The following is a 13,268-nucleotide window of genomic DNA, read 5'->3' as shown; positions in this document are numbered from 1 at the left end:
AGCCTATGAATATTAATTCACATCCACATCCACATATCCAGGGGTGTTTTAGTCTATCACACTACTATGGACTTCATTAACTTCTCTTCATTTTTATCCATTTTGGTGAACACTGGTTTTTGTAAGAGAAAAATTATCTACCCTATGCATCTTAATTGGTTGATAATTTTTTTTATCAACTTTGTAAACAGTTTACAATTTTAGAATTCCATATATTCTTAATTACTTACTTAAATTTAATTTTATGATGATGTAGCATCAAGTCTTTTCATAAATTATAGTTTTATACGCACATTATATTCATCACTTTCTTTACCGTCACTAACTCCATAGAATTTTGTTGTGTTAACAAAATTAAACGTTATTATTTAGTGAGAATAATTGAAAGATTGGATTCTAAGGAAAAAAATTCCCACGAACCAAATACCCAAATAAAATTATTGAAAGTGCAAGTTTTGGAAGATATATTGATGTTCAACGTTCATTGGTCCTCCATGGGTGTTTATGTTTGAGATGTATAAAAGAAAATTAAAGTTTTTTGTTTAACCCACTTGGTTAGTAATCATGTTCCAGATGCAGTACTCTGATGGTGACAAAAGAGTAGAGAAGAATCTGGCATTGAGAAATAATTTTTTGTTGAGGGTAGACCTCAAAGTGAGACATAGTAAACGAACTCGAGTCCACGTAAGTGTGTGGAACTAAGTTAATACGAGGTCTTAGGTGGGCTATTTTTTTCCATAGCTAACTCATGAATCACTCTTTCACACGTCTCTGTAAAATTTGTTAAATTACAAAAAATGAAAAAGTTCCGTCAATGAAAATAAATTCATGATGTTTGTCGATATCTGTCAAAAGAGAAATTAATCAAGTAAATTATACAACCAATTTCCAAAACATTCAGCACATAAAGTTCCTTAAGACGGTATGATAAGCACGTCCTTATTTAACAAAAAATAGTTGATTAAAATCAAATTCTCATTATTTTTGGTGCAGTGTTTTTTTTTCTTTATTTCGGTGTTCAATTTCTCAATTAATATGTTGAGTATAAGATAAACTAATTAGAAAAGCATGTGTTTTATAATTGGATTAAAATAAGGACCAACAGGGGTTTCAGATTATGATTTTTTTTCTTCTTTTTGATAGATTATTTCCTTTATCTTATTGTTTTTTTGCACATTAATTATAATATTAAAACCGTAAGTAGAATCGAGCATGGGTTCAGAAATTTGATATCTATTGTAAATATATACCATTATAGAATGAAAGAATGTGATGGAGAGAAAAAACTATATTAAAAATTCTTTTACCAATATTAATAATTGAGAGAAGATATTACGTAAGAATAACAAAGATAGAGAAATAAAATTAATTTAAGTACATGGATACATTTTTATAAGGATTTATAAGGATTAGAAGAGATGGTTTAAAATTTATGAATGATTAGGTTAAAAAGGTTATATATATATATATATATATATATATATATATATATATATATATATATATTAAATCATTTTATTTATTAAAGGATACGGATACCAGAGTTATAGAAGGATCCTAATATTAATTGGATGTCTTTTCTAATTATCCGTTGTTCCTCTTTATAAAAGAGAATAATTTAGTGTCTTTTCTAATTATCAGTTGTTTCTCTTTGTAGAGATGAATAACCTTTATTTTGTTTTTGTGTGTTATGATTCTTGTATTTAATTATTGATTTTTTTCCTCTTTAGTTAAACCTAGAATGAGTGTACTAGTATATATTCAGACCATTTGTTTTGATTTGAATAACAAGAAAAGAGAGATATTCATTCTCATATCTTTTACCTTCCTTTTACTCTTTTGTTCATCTTTTGTTCTCTTTTATTCATGTTTGTTCTATTTCGTAATATGGTATCAAAGTCATTTAAAGTCTATCCTAACGAGTCTTTGTTGGGCTTATCAAACCACCTGCTATCGGGCCGTTATCGACCACCCATAATATGTTATCCCACGCACGAGCTGTCACTCTCGACGTGAGGGAGGTGTGTTGGAGATCGCACATCGACTAGAGATTAGGACATTTCATTGTATATAAGTGGGTGCAAACCTCACCTCATGAACCGATTTTATGGGGTTGAGTTAGGCTTAAAGTCCACTTCGTAATATTGTTGGAGATCCCACATTGACTATAGATTAGGACATTTCATTGTATATAAGTGGGTGCAAACTTCACCTCATGAGCTAGTTTTATGGGGTTGAGTTAAGCTTAAAGTCTATTTCATAATATGGCATCAGAGCTTTGATTAGAGCTCTGGTTGCTACATTTATCTATGGGTGAAGTTGTTAATCCCTCACAAGATCTTTGTTCACCTTACCATGTTAGTTCATCAGATAATTCATCCTTGAATAGAGTTTACTCTCTCATTACACAACAAGAGAGGCAAGTTTTTGGTGATCAATCCAAGGCAATGATTGCTAATAGCAAAGGAGGTTATAAAAACAATGCTACGACCAATGACATGGGTGGTGGATATGGAAGAGAATATACTTCCAAAATTTGCAATTATTGTGGAAAGATAGGGCATACCATTTATACATGCTATAAAAAACGTGGTTTTCCACCTCATTTCAAATTTAAAAATCAGAACCATCATCAGAATCATGCAGCCTTTCACAATACAAATTTTAACAATAATGAGCAGAATCATGAAGGTTCAAAGTCAGAAGTGGAGTCTCAACAAATTGGTTTTACTCTTGAGCAATATCAAACATTGTTAGCTCTTTTACAACAGGTCAAATCCAGTGACAATGTTTCTAGTCAAGTCTCTGTTATTCCTTCCAACATGACAACACAAACTGGTAATAACTCTATTTCTTCTTTTAGTTTTTGGATTATTGATAGTGGTGCTACTTATCACATTTGTTCATCCTTAACTTACTTCACTTCATATCATCAAATTGCCTATTTATGTCAAATTACCCAATGGAAATTAAGTCATTGTCAATTATTCTGGAAGTGTTTTTCTCAATCAAAATCATGTCATAAACAATGTTTTGTATATTCCTTGTTTCACTTTTAATCTTCTTTCAGTAACAAAATTGATTAATAGACTATCTTGTGTTCTTACCTTTGATTCTAATGGTTGTCACATTCAAGACAAAAACTCATTGAAAATAATTGGTTCTACTAAGATGCAAGGTAGACTTTATATACTCAGGATCCCATCTTACCAGAAATTTCAAATTAAATCCCTTAAATCTACACACACCATCAATATTGTTAATGTCAGTGCTAGTGATCTAGAAACCCTTTGGCATTTTCGATTAGGTCATATTTCAAATAAATGTATTGATGTTATCAAGAATAAATTTCCTTTTGTTAAATATAAGAAATCTTTTGTTTGTGATGTTTGTCATTTTGCAAAGCAAAAATGACTTTCTTTTCCTATTAGTACATCTAAATCAAAAATATGTTTTAATTTGATTCATGTAGATATTTGGGGACCATACTCAATACCATCAATTCATGGTCATAAATATTTCTTGACCATAGTTGATGACTATTCGAGGTACACATGGATTTTTCTTTTGAAACAAAAATCTAAAGTTGTTAAGGTTTTGGAAAATTTTGTTATTTTTGTTCAAACACAGTTTGAGACAACAATAAAAATAATGAGAAGTGATAATGGAACTGAATTTTTCATGACTAATTTTTTTGTCAGTAAAGGAATAATACATCAAACATCATGTGTCAATACTCCACAACAAAATAGTATAGTTGAAAGGAAACATGGTCATTTATTAGATGTAGTAAGAGCTCTTATGATACAATCTCATTTACCCAAAATTTATTGGTCATATTCTGTGATACATGCTGCGCATATTATAAACATGCTTCCCACACATGTTTTAAACTATTCTTCTCCTCATGAAATATTTTTCGAAACTAATGCAGATTTTAATGGATTAAAGGTGTTTGGTTCTTTATGTTATGCTAGCACTTTGTCAACAAATAGAAGAAAATTTGATCCAAGAGCATCAAAATGTGTTTTTATTGGTTTTCCAAGGGGGACAAAAGGATATATTTTGTTGAATATTCAATCAAGAGAAATTTTTGTGTCTAGGGATGTTGTCTTTTATGAACATGTTTTTCCATACCAAAGGGTTCAAGATACTAGTAATGAAACTAACAGTCCTGACATTGATGATCAAATTTTGTTTGCTGAAGATCAATCTGTCTTAAGTCAGCCATCACAAGTCATTCTTGCACCTTGTGATAATACACTTTGTGATAATGTTGAAAACAACAGTGATAATAATTGTGAGTCACAAATTGAGGTTTCAGAAGTAGATTGTTCCCATATAGATCAAAACCTCAATGAAAATCATGATATAGAACAAAGTTTTGAATCAAATCCATCTGTCCGAATGAGCACAAGAATAAAAAGATCACCTGAGTATTTAAAGGATTATCATTGTAATCTTAATGTTTATAGTACATCTTCAAGAGTTAAATATCCTTTGAATTATGTTTTGTCTTATAGCAATTTATCACCTTCTTACAAATCTTTTGTTATGCCTCTTTCTTCACATATTGAGCCAAACACTTATTCTGAAGCTGTGAAACATGACTGTTGGAGAAAAGCTATACAATGTGAGATATCTGCTTTAGAGTCAAATCAAACTTGGGAGACTGCTCTTCTTCCTAAGAACAAAGTTGTCATAGGTTGCAAATGGGTATTCAAAATAAAATATAAGACTGATGAGACAATTGAAAGGTATAAAGCAAGGTTAGTGGCAAAGGGATATACACAAATAGAAGGCATTGACTACCTTGATACTTTCTCTCCAGTAACAAAGATGACCACCATAAGGTTGCTTATTTCTTTAGCTTCTATTTATAATTGGGAATTGAAACAATTAGACATAAACAATACCTTTTTACATGGAGATTTGAAAGAAGATGTATACATGGTTGCTCCTCCTGGATTGACTTCTATTCCACCAGGAAAAGTTTGTAAACTAAAAAAAGGCTTTATATGGGATATACTCAATCTATGAATGATCATTCCTTGTTCATTAATTCTCCAGAAGGATCTTTTACAACATTATTGGTATATGTGGATGATATAATATTGGCAGGAAATGATAAAGAATAGATTGCTCGAATCTAACAAGCCTTGAATCAGACATTCAAGATTAAAGATCTTGGGAATTTAAGATATTTTCTTGGTTTAGAAGTAGCAAGAAGTAAGACAGGAATAATGGTAAATCAAAGGAAATATGCATTGGAATTATTAACATATGCAGGTCTTTTAGCCTACAAACCTGCACCCACTCCTATTGATAATCATGAGAAATTCTCTTCTACTGGAAGTGTTCCTTTCACAGATATTCAAGCCTACAGAAGATTGATTGGAAGGCTTATGTATCTCACTAATACCCGACCTGACATAACATTTTCTGTGCAACAACTTTCTCAGTTTCTTGCTAAGCCTATAATTGCTCACTATAATGCAGCGATTAGAATTCTCAGATATATCAAAGGGGCTCCAAGTCTTGGTCTATTTTTCTCTTCCACTACCTATGTTCATCTCAAAGCCTTTTGTGATAGTGATTGGGGCACCTACAGTGATTCAAGACAATCAGTGTCTGATTTTAGTGTGTATCTTGGGAATTCTCTCATATCTTGGAAATCAAAGAAGCAAGGAACAATATCAAAGAGTTCTTGTGAAGCTGAATACAGGGCAATGGCCACTGTTACATGTGAAATTCAATGGCTAACTTATCTTCTTCAAGATTTCAAAGTTCCTTTTGAGCAACCATCTCTTTTATACTGTGACAATGACTCAGCAAGATACATTGCAGCAAATCCAGTGTTTCACGAGCGTACAAAACATAGAGAAATAGATTGTCACGTGGTCCGGGAAAAATTAAAAAAGGGTCTCATCCATTTGCTTCCCATTTCCACCACAGAGCAACTGGCTGATATTTATACCAAAGCTTTAAGTCCTCAATCTTTTAAGAATATTTGTTCCAAGCTGGGTCTCATCAATATTTGCTCCCCAGCTTGTGGCGGGGTATTAAAGGATACGGATACCAGAGTTATAGAAGAAGGATCCTAATATTAATTGGATGTCTTTTCTAATTATCCGTTGTTTCTCTTTATATAAGAGAATAATTTGGTGCCTTTTTCTAATTATCAGTTGTTTCTCTTTATAAACATAAATAACCTTTATTTTGTCTTTGTGTGTTATGATTCTAGTATTTAATTATTGATTATTTCCCTCTTTAGTTAAACCTAGAATGAGTGTACTACTGGTATATATTCAGGCCATTTGTTTTGATTTGAATAACAAGAAAATAGAGATATCCATTCTCATATCTTTTACCTTCCTTTTACTCTTTTGTTCATCTTTTGTTCTGTTTTATTCATCTCTGTTCTATTTCGTAATATTACTTTTAATTTTTTTAAATTTCCGTTTTAAAAAATATATAAATTCTTGAAGTTCTTTTAACTTATCTTTTTTGGAAAATGTCTTTTCTCTCTCTCTAAAATTACGAGTTTAAAAACATATGAGAGTAAACTTAATTCACTCAAGGTAAGTTTTTTTTATTGTATGTGATTTTTAATTCTCTTCTTCGTTTTCTTTTATGATCTATAAACATCCTTACTTATTTTCTTTTTCAAATGTAGATTTCTTGAATAGCAAAGTATTGTAAAATAAGAAAAGCTAACATAAAAGTATGAATTAAGTTATAAAATAGAGAATAACAATTAGGTGCATACTAAATTAAATTGATGATATATAATGTTGTATAGTTCATAATATAAATTTTAGGTTCGGATTAAATATGCGAGTTGTTGAATTATTTTAAATGTGAATTGTACTAGTAAATGGAAAATGTGTTGAATTAAATTGATGATATATAATGTTGTATAGTTCATAATATAAATTTTAGGTTCGGATTAAATATGCGAGTTGTTGAATTATTTTAAATGTGAATTATACTAGTAAATGGAAAATGTGTTGGGTCTATTAGTGTCTAAGTTCAAGAGGGGAGGGGTGAATTGAGCTTATAAAACTTTCGCATGAACACACAATTTTCAGTATACCAGAGGCAAAAAGAACAGATTGTTTTTACATAAAACAGTTTGATTCTTCACAGCAGTCTAGCACAATTTGAATTTGTTCAATGTAAAATTGTGATTAACAGAGAATTACAACTGAGTTAGATCAGCTGATTATTATGAGGATGAAGAATACAGTTATGCTTAGAATTCAAACAAATTTACTCAACACAAGGTTCTAAGGAGAATGGTTCTTTCTCAGATTTTAATGAATGGACTGTTTGTTCACAGATCACTTAAACCATCATATACAACTGCCTTGTTTGTGATTAGAAAGCTTTAACAAATCAGGAAGAACAGTTTTTACTTAAACCCAGAATTAACAGATTCAATTTCAAAAGAACAGATTTAGTTCTTGACAGAATTAAGCAAAACCAGAAATGAGTGCAAGGATGAGAAGAAAAGGCACACAAGTTTTTATACTGGTTCACTCATACAGAGCTACGTCCAGTCTCACCTTACCCCAAGCTGGAATCCACTAAAAACAGTGCCAATTACTTACCATCACACCAGTTCTTGAACACTACAAGAACAACACAATCAATGCTGAAAAAACCCTATTTCAGCACACCTTGCACTCCAAGAAACCCTATCAAGGAGTGACTAACACTTACACCTTTACAAACCAGAATAAAGGAAAGATTACACCTGAAAAGAAGATGCAAGAACTCAAAACCAGTAGTTCAATGTGCTGCAGAACTGCACCAGCACCTTCACCAAGATCAAAGGTTTCCTAGAACAAGCACACTTGAAAATCTCTTTGGAAAACCTTTCAAAAATCTTTCAATCCTTCTTCTCACATGGAAATTGTTTGATCTCTGTCAAAAACGTAATTGCACTGCACTCTTTCATGTGAGAGAGACTTTTCTTTTTATAGAAAACAGTTTCTAACTTCTTTTCAAAAAAACAGTTGAAAAACAGTTATGAAAACAACAGATTCATTTTTGAACTTAACAGATTTATTTTGTGAAAACCGCCAACTCAGCTAACTGAAATAACTGTCTGAGTTGTACCTTTGGTGCCCTAACTAACTTGTCAAAAACCTTTCAGCTGACCAAAGAATAAACCTGTTCTTTCACAGTGAAACAGATTAAAATATAGCAAACAGGCCAGCTCAGCTTTAACTGAAATAACTAACTAAGCTTTACCTGTGGTGCCCTAACAGAATTTTAGAAAAGCCTTTTAACAGAGAGGAAATAAACCGATTCTTTCTCCATAAAACATATTTATTTTTTTGTACTGATTTAAAACTTTTAAGAGAACTTTTAAAAGCTTTTCAAAAACCATTTAACCACATCATGTGCTTGATCTAGACTTGGTTAGGCATCTAGGATGGGTTATACAGCAAAAGACAACCTTACACATTTACAAACCTACATACAAGAATCTAAAAACCTATTACAATCTTTAAAGCACTCAAGCTATTTTCTTCATCAAACACACATCAAGCCTTGGTAGGGAAGAAGCTTCCTCCAGCTTCAACAATCTCCCCCTGTTTGATGGAGACAAATTCCCTTTGCTTTGCACAACTTTGAAGAAAGATCATGACCAAATATGTACAGTACTATATACTAGAAAAAAATACACAGGTGTCAAGGCAGAACAAACAGATTTAGAATTGATCTACCTGCAGATTTTAACATCTGAATCATATCAGCAACCTCTGTGAATATCAGCTGTAGAACCTGTACCGGGCTATTCTTCTCCCCCTTTGGATTCATCAAACAGAATGGGAGCACAAGATACCACAGAGATCATAGCCATACATAACAGTTCAAATAAAACCAACATAGAGGTTCATTACAAACCACATATCAACTAAAAACCAGTGCAGAATAAAGACAAAACAGATTAATCCCAAATATTTCAACATCATATAAAAGATAAAGACTTAGAAAAAGGATCACTTGTTGTTGTAATAAAGCTCGGCTAGCTGCACTTGAACTCCTTCAAGTTGGTCATCCAAGTGTTGAAACCTGGCGTAAGTCATTTCATAGTGTGCCTTCTGCTCATATGTGAGTGTGTCCAGCCTGCTTAGCACTTGTCTTTCAAACATAGACAGAGGTTCACCTCTGTACTCAGGTGCCTCATATGCAACCATTGCATTTTGGCTTGTAGCAGCAACATCTTCATGTCCAGCAGAGTGCCCTGGTGATGCATCCATGTTCTGCACTCCATTAACATTTTCTTCTTCATTTTCTGGATCAGCTGCTTCATTTTCAGCCCTGTTTGCAGCATTCCTTCTAAATACCCAGTTGTCATCCTCCTTTTGAAAGCCCATCTTGAGGACAGTGGAGTTGTCTATTTCACTTGCTGCCTTAATTGTGTCATTTCTTTCATTTGTAGTGTCAACTTCAAAGTAATCAATTAGCTTTGACACAAAAATTGCATATGGAAAGCGATAGTCTGGTAAACTTGTGGATTTGAGCATATGCTCTACCATAGTACTCACCCAATTTACCTTGAGTTGATTCATGATGCAGTACAGCAAAATCAAGTCCTCTTCATGGAGAGTTGCATGATTACTTCCTCTTGGAGTAAGCTGCCAAGCAATGATGTAGGCAAGGAATCTTGGAATGATTGTGAGATTTCCAGCATGGAATCTAGCCACTGGTTCAGTAGGATTCCTCACACAACTTCTGTAAAACTGCATCTTGTTGAATCCCTGAATTCCAGCAGTGTTCCCTTTGCTTACCTTCATTCCAGAGTACTTGATTCCTCCCACATTGCTCCATATTTCTCTTGTAATCTTCAGCTTCACACCTTTCACATGGGAGACCAGATTTTTTCCATCTTGAACCAAGTTGCTGTAGAATACTTTCACCAAGTCTGGATAGACATTTCCAGTCATTTCTAGGAAGTTCTTCAGCTTTTGATGCTTGAGCAAGGTTTTTGCTTCAGTCAGATTTTCTTCTCTCAGCCAAGAAAATTCCAGCACTTTGGGCGCATTGACTTGCTTCCTGCTTGTCTCATGGATGTACCTTGTCATTGCTTCAGCATCTCCAGCAAACCATTTTTCCAGAATGCCTTGGTTGCTGCTGGATTGCTCCTTGGATTTCTTCTTTCTGTGTGATGAGGATGCCATGCTCAATCTGTTTTTACCTGCACCAGTTTATTAATATACAATTCTAGCTAGAAAAAAAATTGCAATTCAGATTAACACTCAAAACAGAAACGAAACCTGTGGTGAAGCAAGTGTGAACCTGGACAGCTTATAGCACAAGTGAGAAGGTGTGAGAGAAAAGCTAATTTGTGCTAGGTTTATATAGAATCATTAAACCAAATTTTGAAAAACACAGATTTTAACGAAGGGCAATTTGATCAGATTTTGGAAATTATGAATTTTGAAGGAAAATAAAATCTCTCAGATATGCTACAGATTTTATTCCAATGGTGCAGCAGGTTCAGGTGTGGATTCACGTAAGAATATCTTGGAACCTGATTTTGGCACATCAAATCTGTTGCATCTACACAAAATCCAATTAGTTAGGATACCCACACATTAATTGGCATAGACCTGCTGGTCAATAACCGTAAAAGCAGTCAACAATAAAGTGAGAGAGAGAAAAGTAAATCTTTCTCTTTCCTAGTCAGAGCTGTGATTTCTGAAACAGGGAACAAAACATGTTAAGTCATAAAACAACAGATTGAAATTTTCACTGCAGAGGACAATTTAAGCTAATAATACCCAATTCATTTAGAAGAAAGTAAAACCTGTCTTTAGCAAGTGGTTTAGTGAATAGATCAGCTAGTTGAAATTCAGTACCAATGAATTGTATATCACATGTTCCATTAGCTATATGTTCTCTTAAAAAGTGATGTCTAATTTCAATATGTTTAGTCCTTGAGTGCATGACAGGATTCTTAGACAGATTTATGGCACTAGTATTATCACAGTTTATAGGGATCTTGTTTAACAGAATTCCAAAATCACTTAGTTGTTGCCTTAGCCATAAGGTTTGAGCACAACAACTTCCAGCAGCTATGTATTCTGCCTCTGCTGTGGAGAGAGCAACACAAGCTTGCTTCTTGCAATGCCAAGAGATTAGACTTGATCCAAGCATGTGACAAGTCCCACTTGTGCTCTTCCTATCAACTTTGCAACCTGCAAAATCAGAATCTGAAAAACCAGTCAAGCTTAAAGATACATTGTTAGGATACCATAATCCAACATCTTTAGATCCTTGCAAGTATTTCAAAATTCTCATTGCTGCATTGTAGTGTGATTCCTTTGGATCAGATTGATATCTAGCACATAAGCACACAGCAAACATAATATCAGGCCTGCTAGCAGTTAGGTATAATAAGGAACCAATTAAACCCCTATACTTGGTTTGATCCACTGATTTTCCTGCAAAATCTTGATCCAGCTGGCAGCTTGTTGAAATAGGAGTGTTGATTGCTTTGCATTGGTCCATATCAAACCTCTTAAGCAGTTCCTTGCAGTATTTTTCTTGGCTTATGAAAATTCCATCCTTGAGTTGCTTAACTTGTAGTCCAAGGAAGAAATTCATTTCTCCTAACATTGACATCTCAAACTCACTTTTCATGGTTTTCACAAAGTCTTCACACATCTCTTCATTTGTGGATCCAAAGATAATATCATCTACATAGACTTGCACAAGTATGATATCTTCTTTTTTCTTCTTTATAAAGAGAGTTTTATCAGAATTGCTACGGCTATATCCTTGAGAGAGCAGAAATTCACTTAGCCTTTCATACTATTGCTTAGGTTCTTGCTTCAATCCATATAAGGCCTTCTTAAGCATGTACACATGTTCTGGATTTTTGTGATCTTCAAACCTGGAGGCTGAGATACAAACACCTCTTCATTGATGTAACCATTTAGAAATGCACTCTTGACATCCATTTGAAACAGCTTGAAACCTTGTATGCTGGAAAATGCTAGAAGTAATCTGACAGCTTCAAGACGTGCTACTGGTGCATAGGCTTCACTAAAATCAATACCTTCTTCTTGATTATAACCTTTAGCAACCAGCCTTGCTTTATTTCTAGTGATAGCTCCATGTTCATCCATCTTGTTCCTGTACACCCACTTGGTTCCTATGATGTTCATCTCATGCTTTCTTGGAACCAAAGTCCACACTTCATTGTATTCAAACTGGTTCAGCTCTTCCTGCATTGCTGTTATCCAATTGTTGTCTTGCAGTGCTTCTTCCAGACTTTTAGGCTCAATATGTGACACAAAAGCTACTGTTCTGCAGAAATTGTTGAGTGAATTCCTTGTTGAGACTCCTTTCCAAATTTTACCAATTACATTGTTAAGAGTGAGATCCCTTGGAGTCTTCCATTCTTTAGGCAATCCTGCATTCACAGTAGATTCTTTGATAGAATTTGAATTAGTTGTATCAAGCTCACTAGATTGATTCTGTTGCATAATGGTTCTTAAATCATCCATACCAGGTTCATCCAGAACAGATTTGGGCACAGAAAAATCGGTTTCATCAAATACAACATGTATAGATTCTTCAACTGCAAGCAATCTTTTGTTATACACTCTATAAGCATGACCATTTATAGCATATCCAATATGTATTCCTTCATCTGATTTAGGATCAAATTTCCCCAGATTATCTTTACCATTATTTAAGACAAAGCATTTGCAGCCAAACACCCTAAGATGACTAATGCTAGGCTTCCTACCTTTATACAGTTCATAGGGAGTTTTCTTAAGAATTGGTCTAATCAATGTTCTGTTAAGCACATAAGAAGCAGTGTATACAGCATCAGCCCAAAAATATTTAGGTAAACCAGATTCATTTAGCATAGTCTTAGCTAACTGTTCTAGTGATCTATTCTTTCTTTCAACAACACCATTTTGTTGGGGGTGTCCTAGGAGCAGAATAACTATGTATGATTCCATGTTTTTCACAATATTTATCAAACTTTGCATTTTGAAATTCTCCTCCATGATCACTACGAATCTGTTTTATCCTATTTTCATTTTCATTATGCAGAACCTTAGCTAGTTTCTTAAAGGCTTTATATGCATCATTTTTAGAAGCAAGAAACAAAGTCCTTGTATATCTTGAAAAGTCATCTACAATCACCAAAGCATAGTAATTTCCAGCTAAGCTAGCAGTCCTAGATGGTCCAAACAAGTCCATATGCAAAACATCCAAAGTTTTATTTGTAG

The sequence above is a fragment of the Phaseolus vulgaris genome, chromosome 3 (assembly GCF_000499845.2).
Source record: "Phaseolus vulgaris cultivar G19833 chromosome 3, P. vulgaris v2.0, whole genome shotgun sequence".
NCBI classification, from domain to species: domain Eukaryota; kingdom Viridiplantae; phylum Streptophyta; class Magnoliopsida; order Fabales; family Fabaceae; genus Phaseolus; species Phaseolus vulgaris.
Note: the sequence above shows the minus strand (reverse complement) of the source record.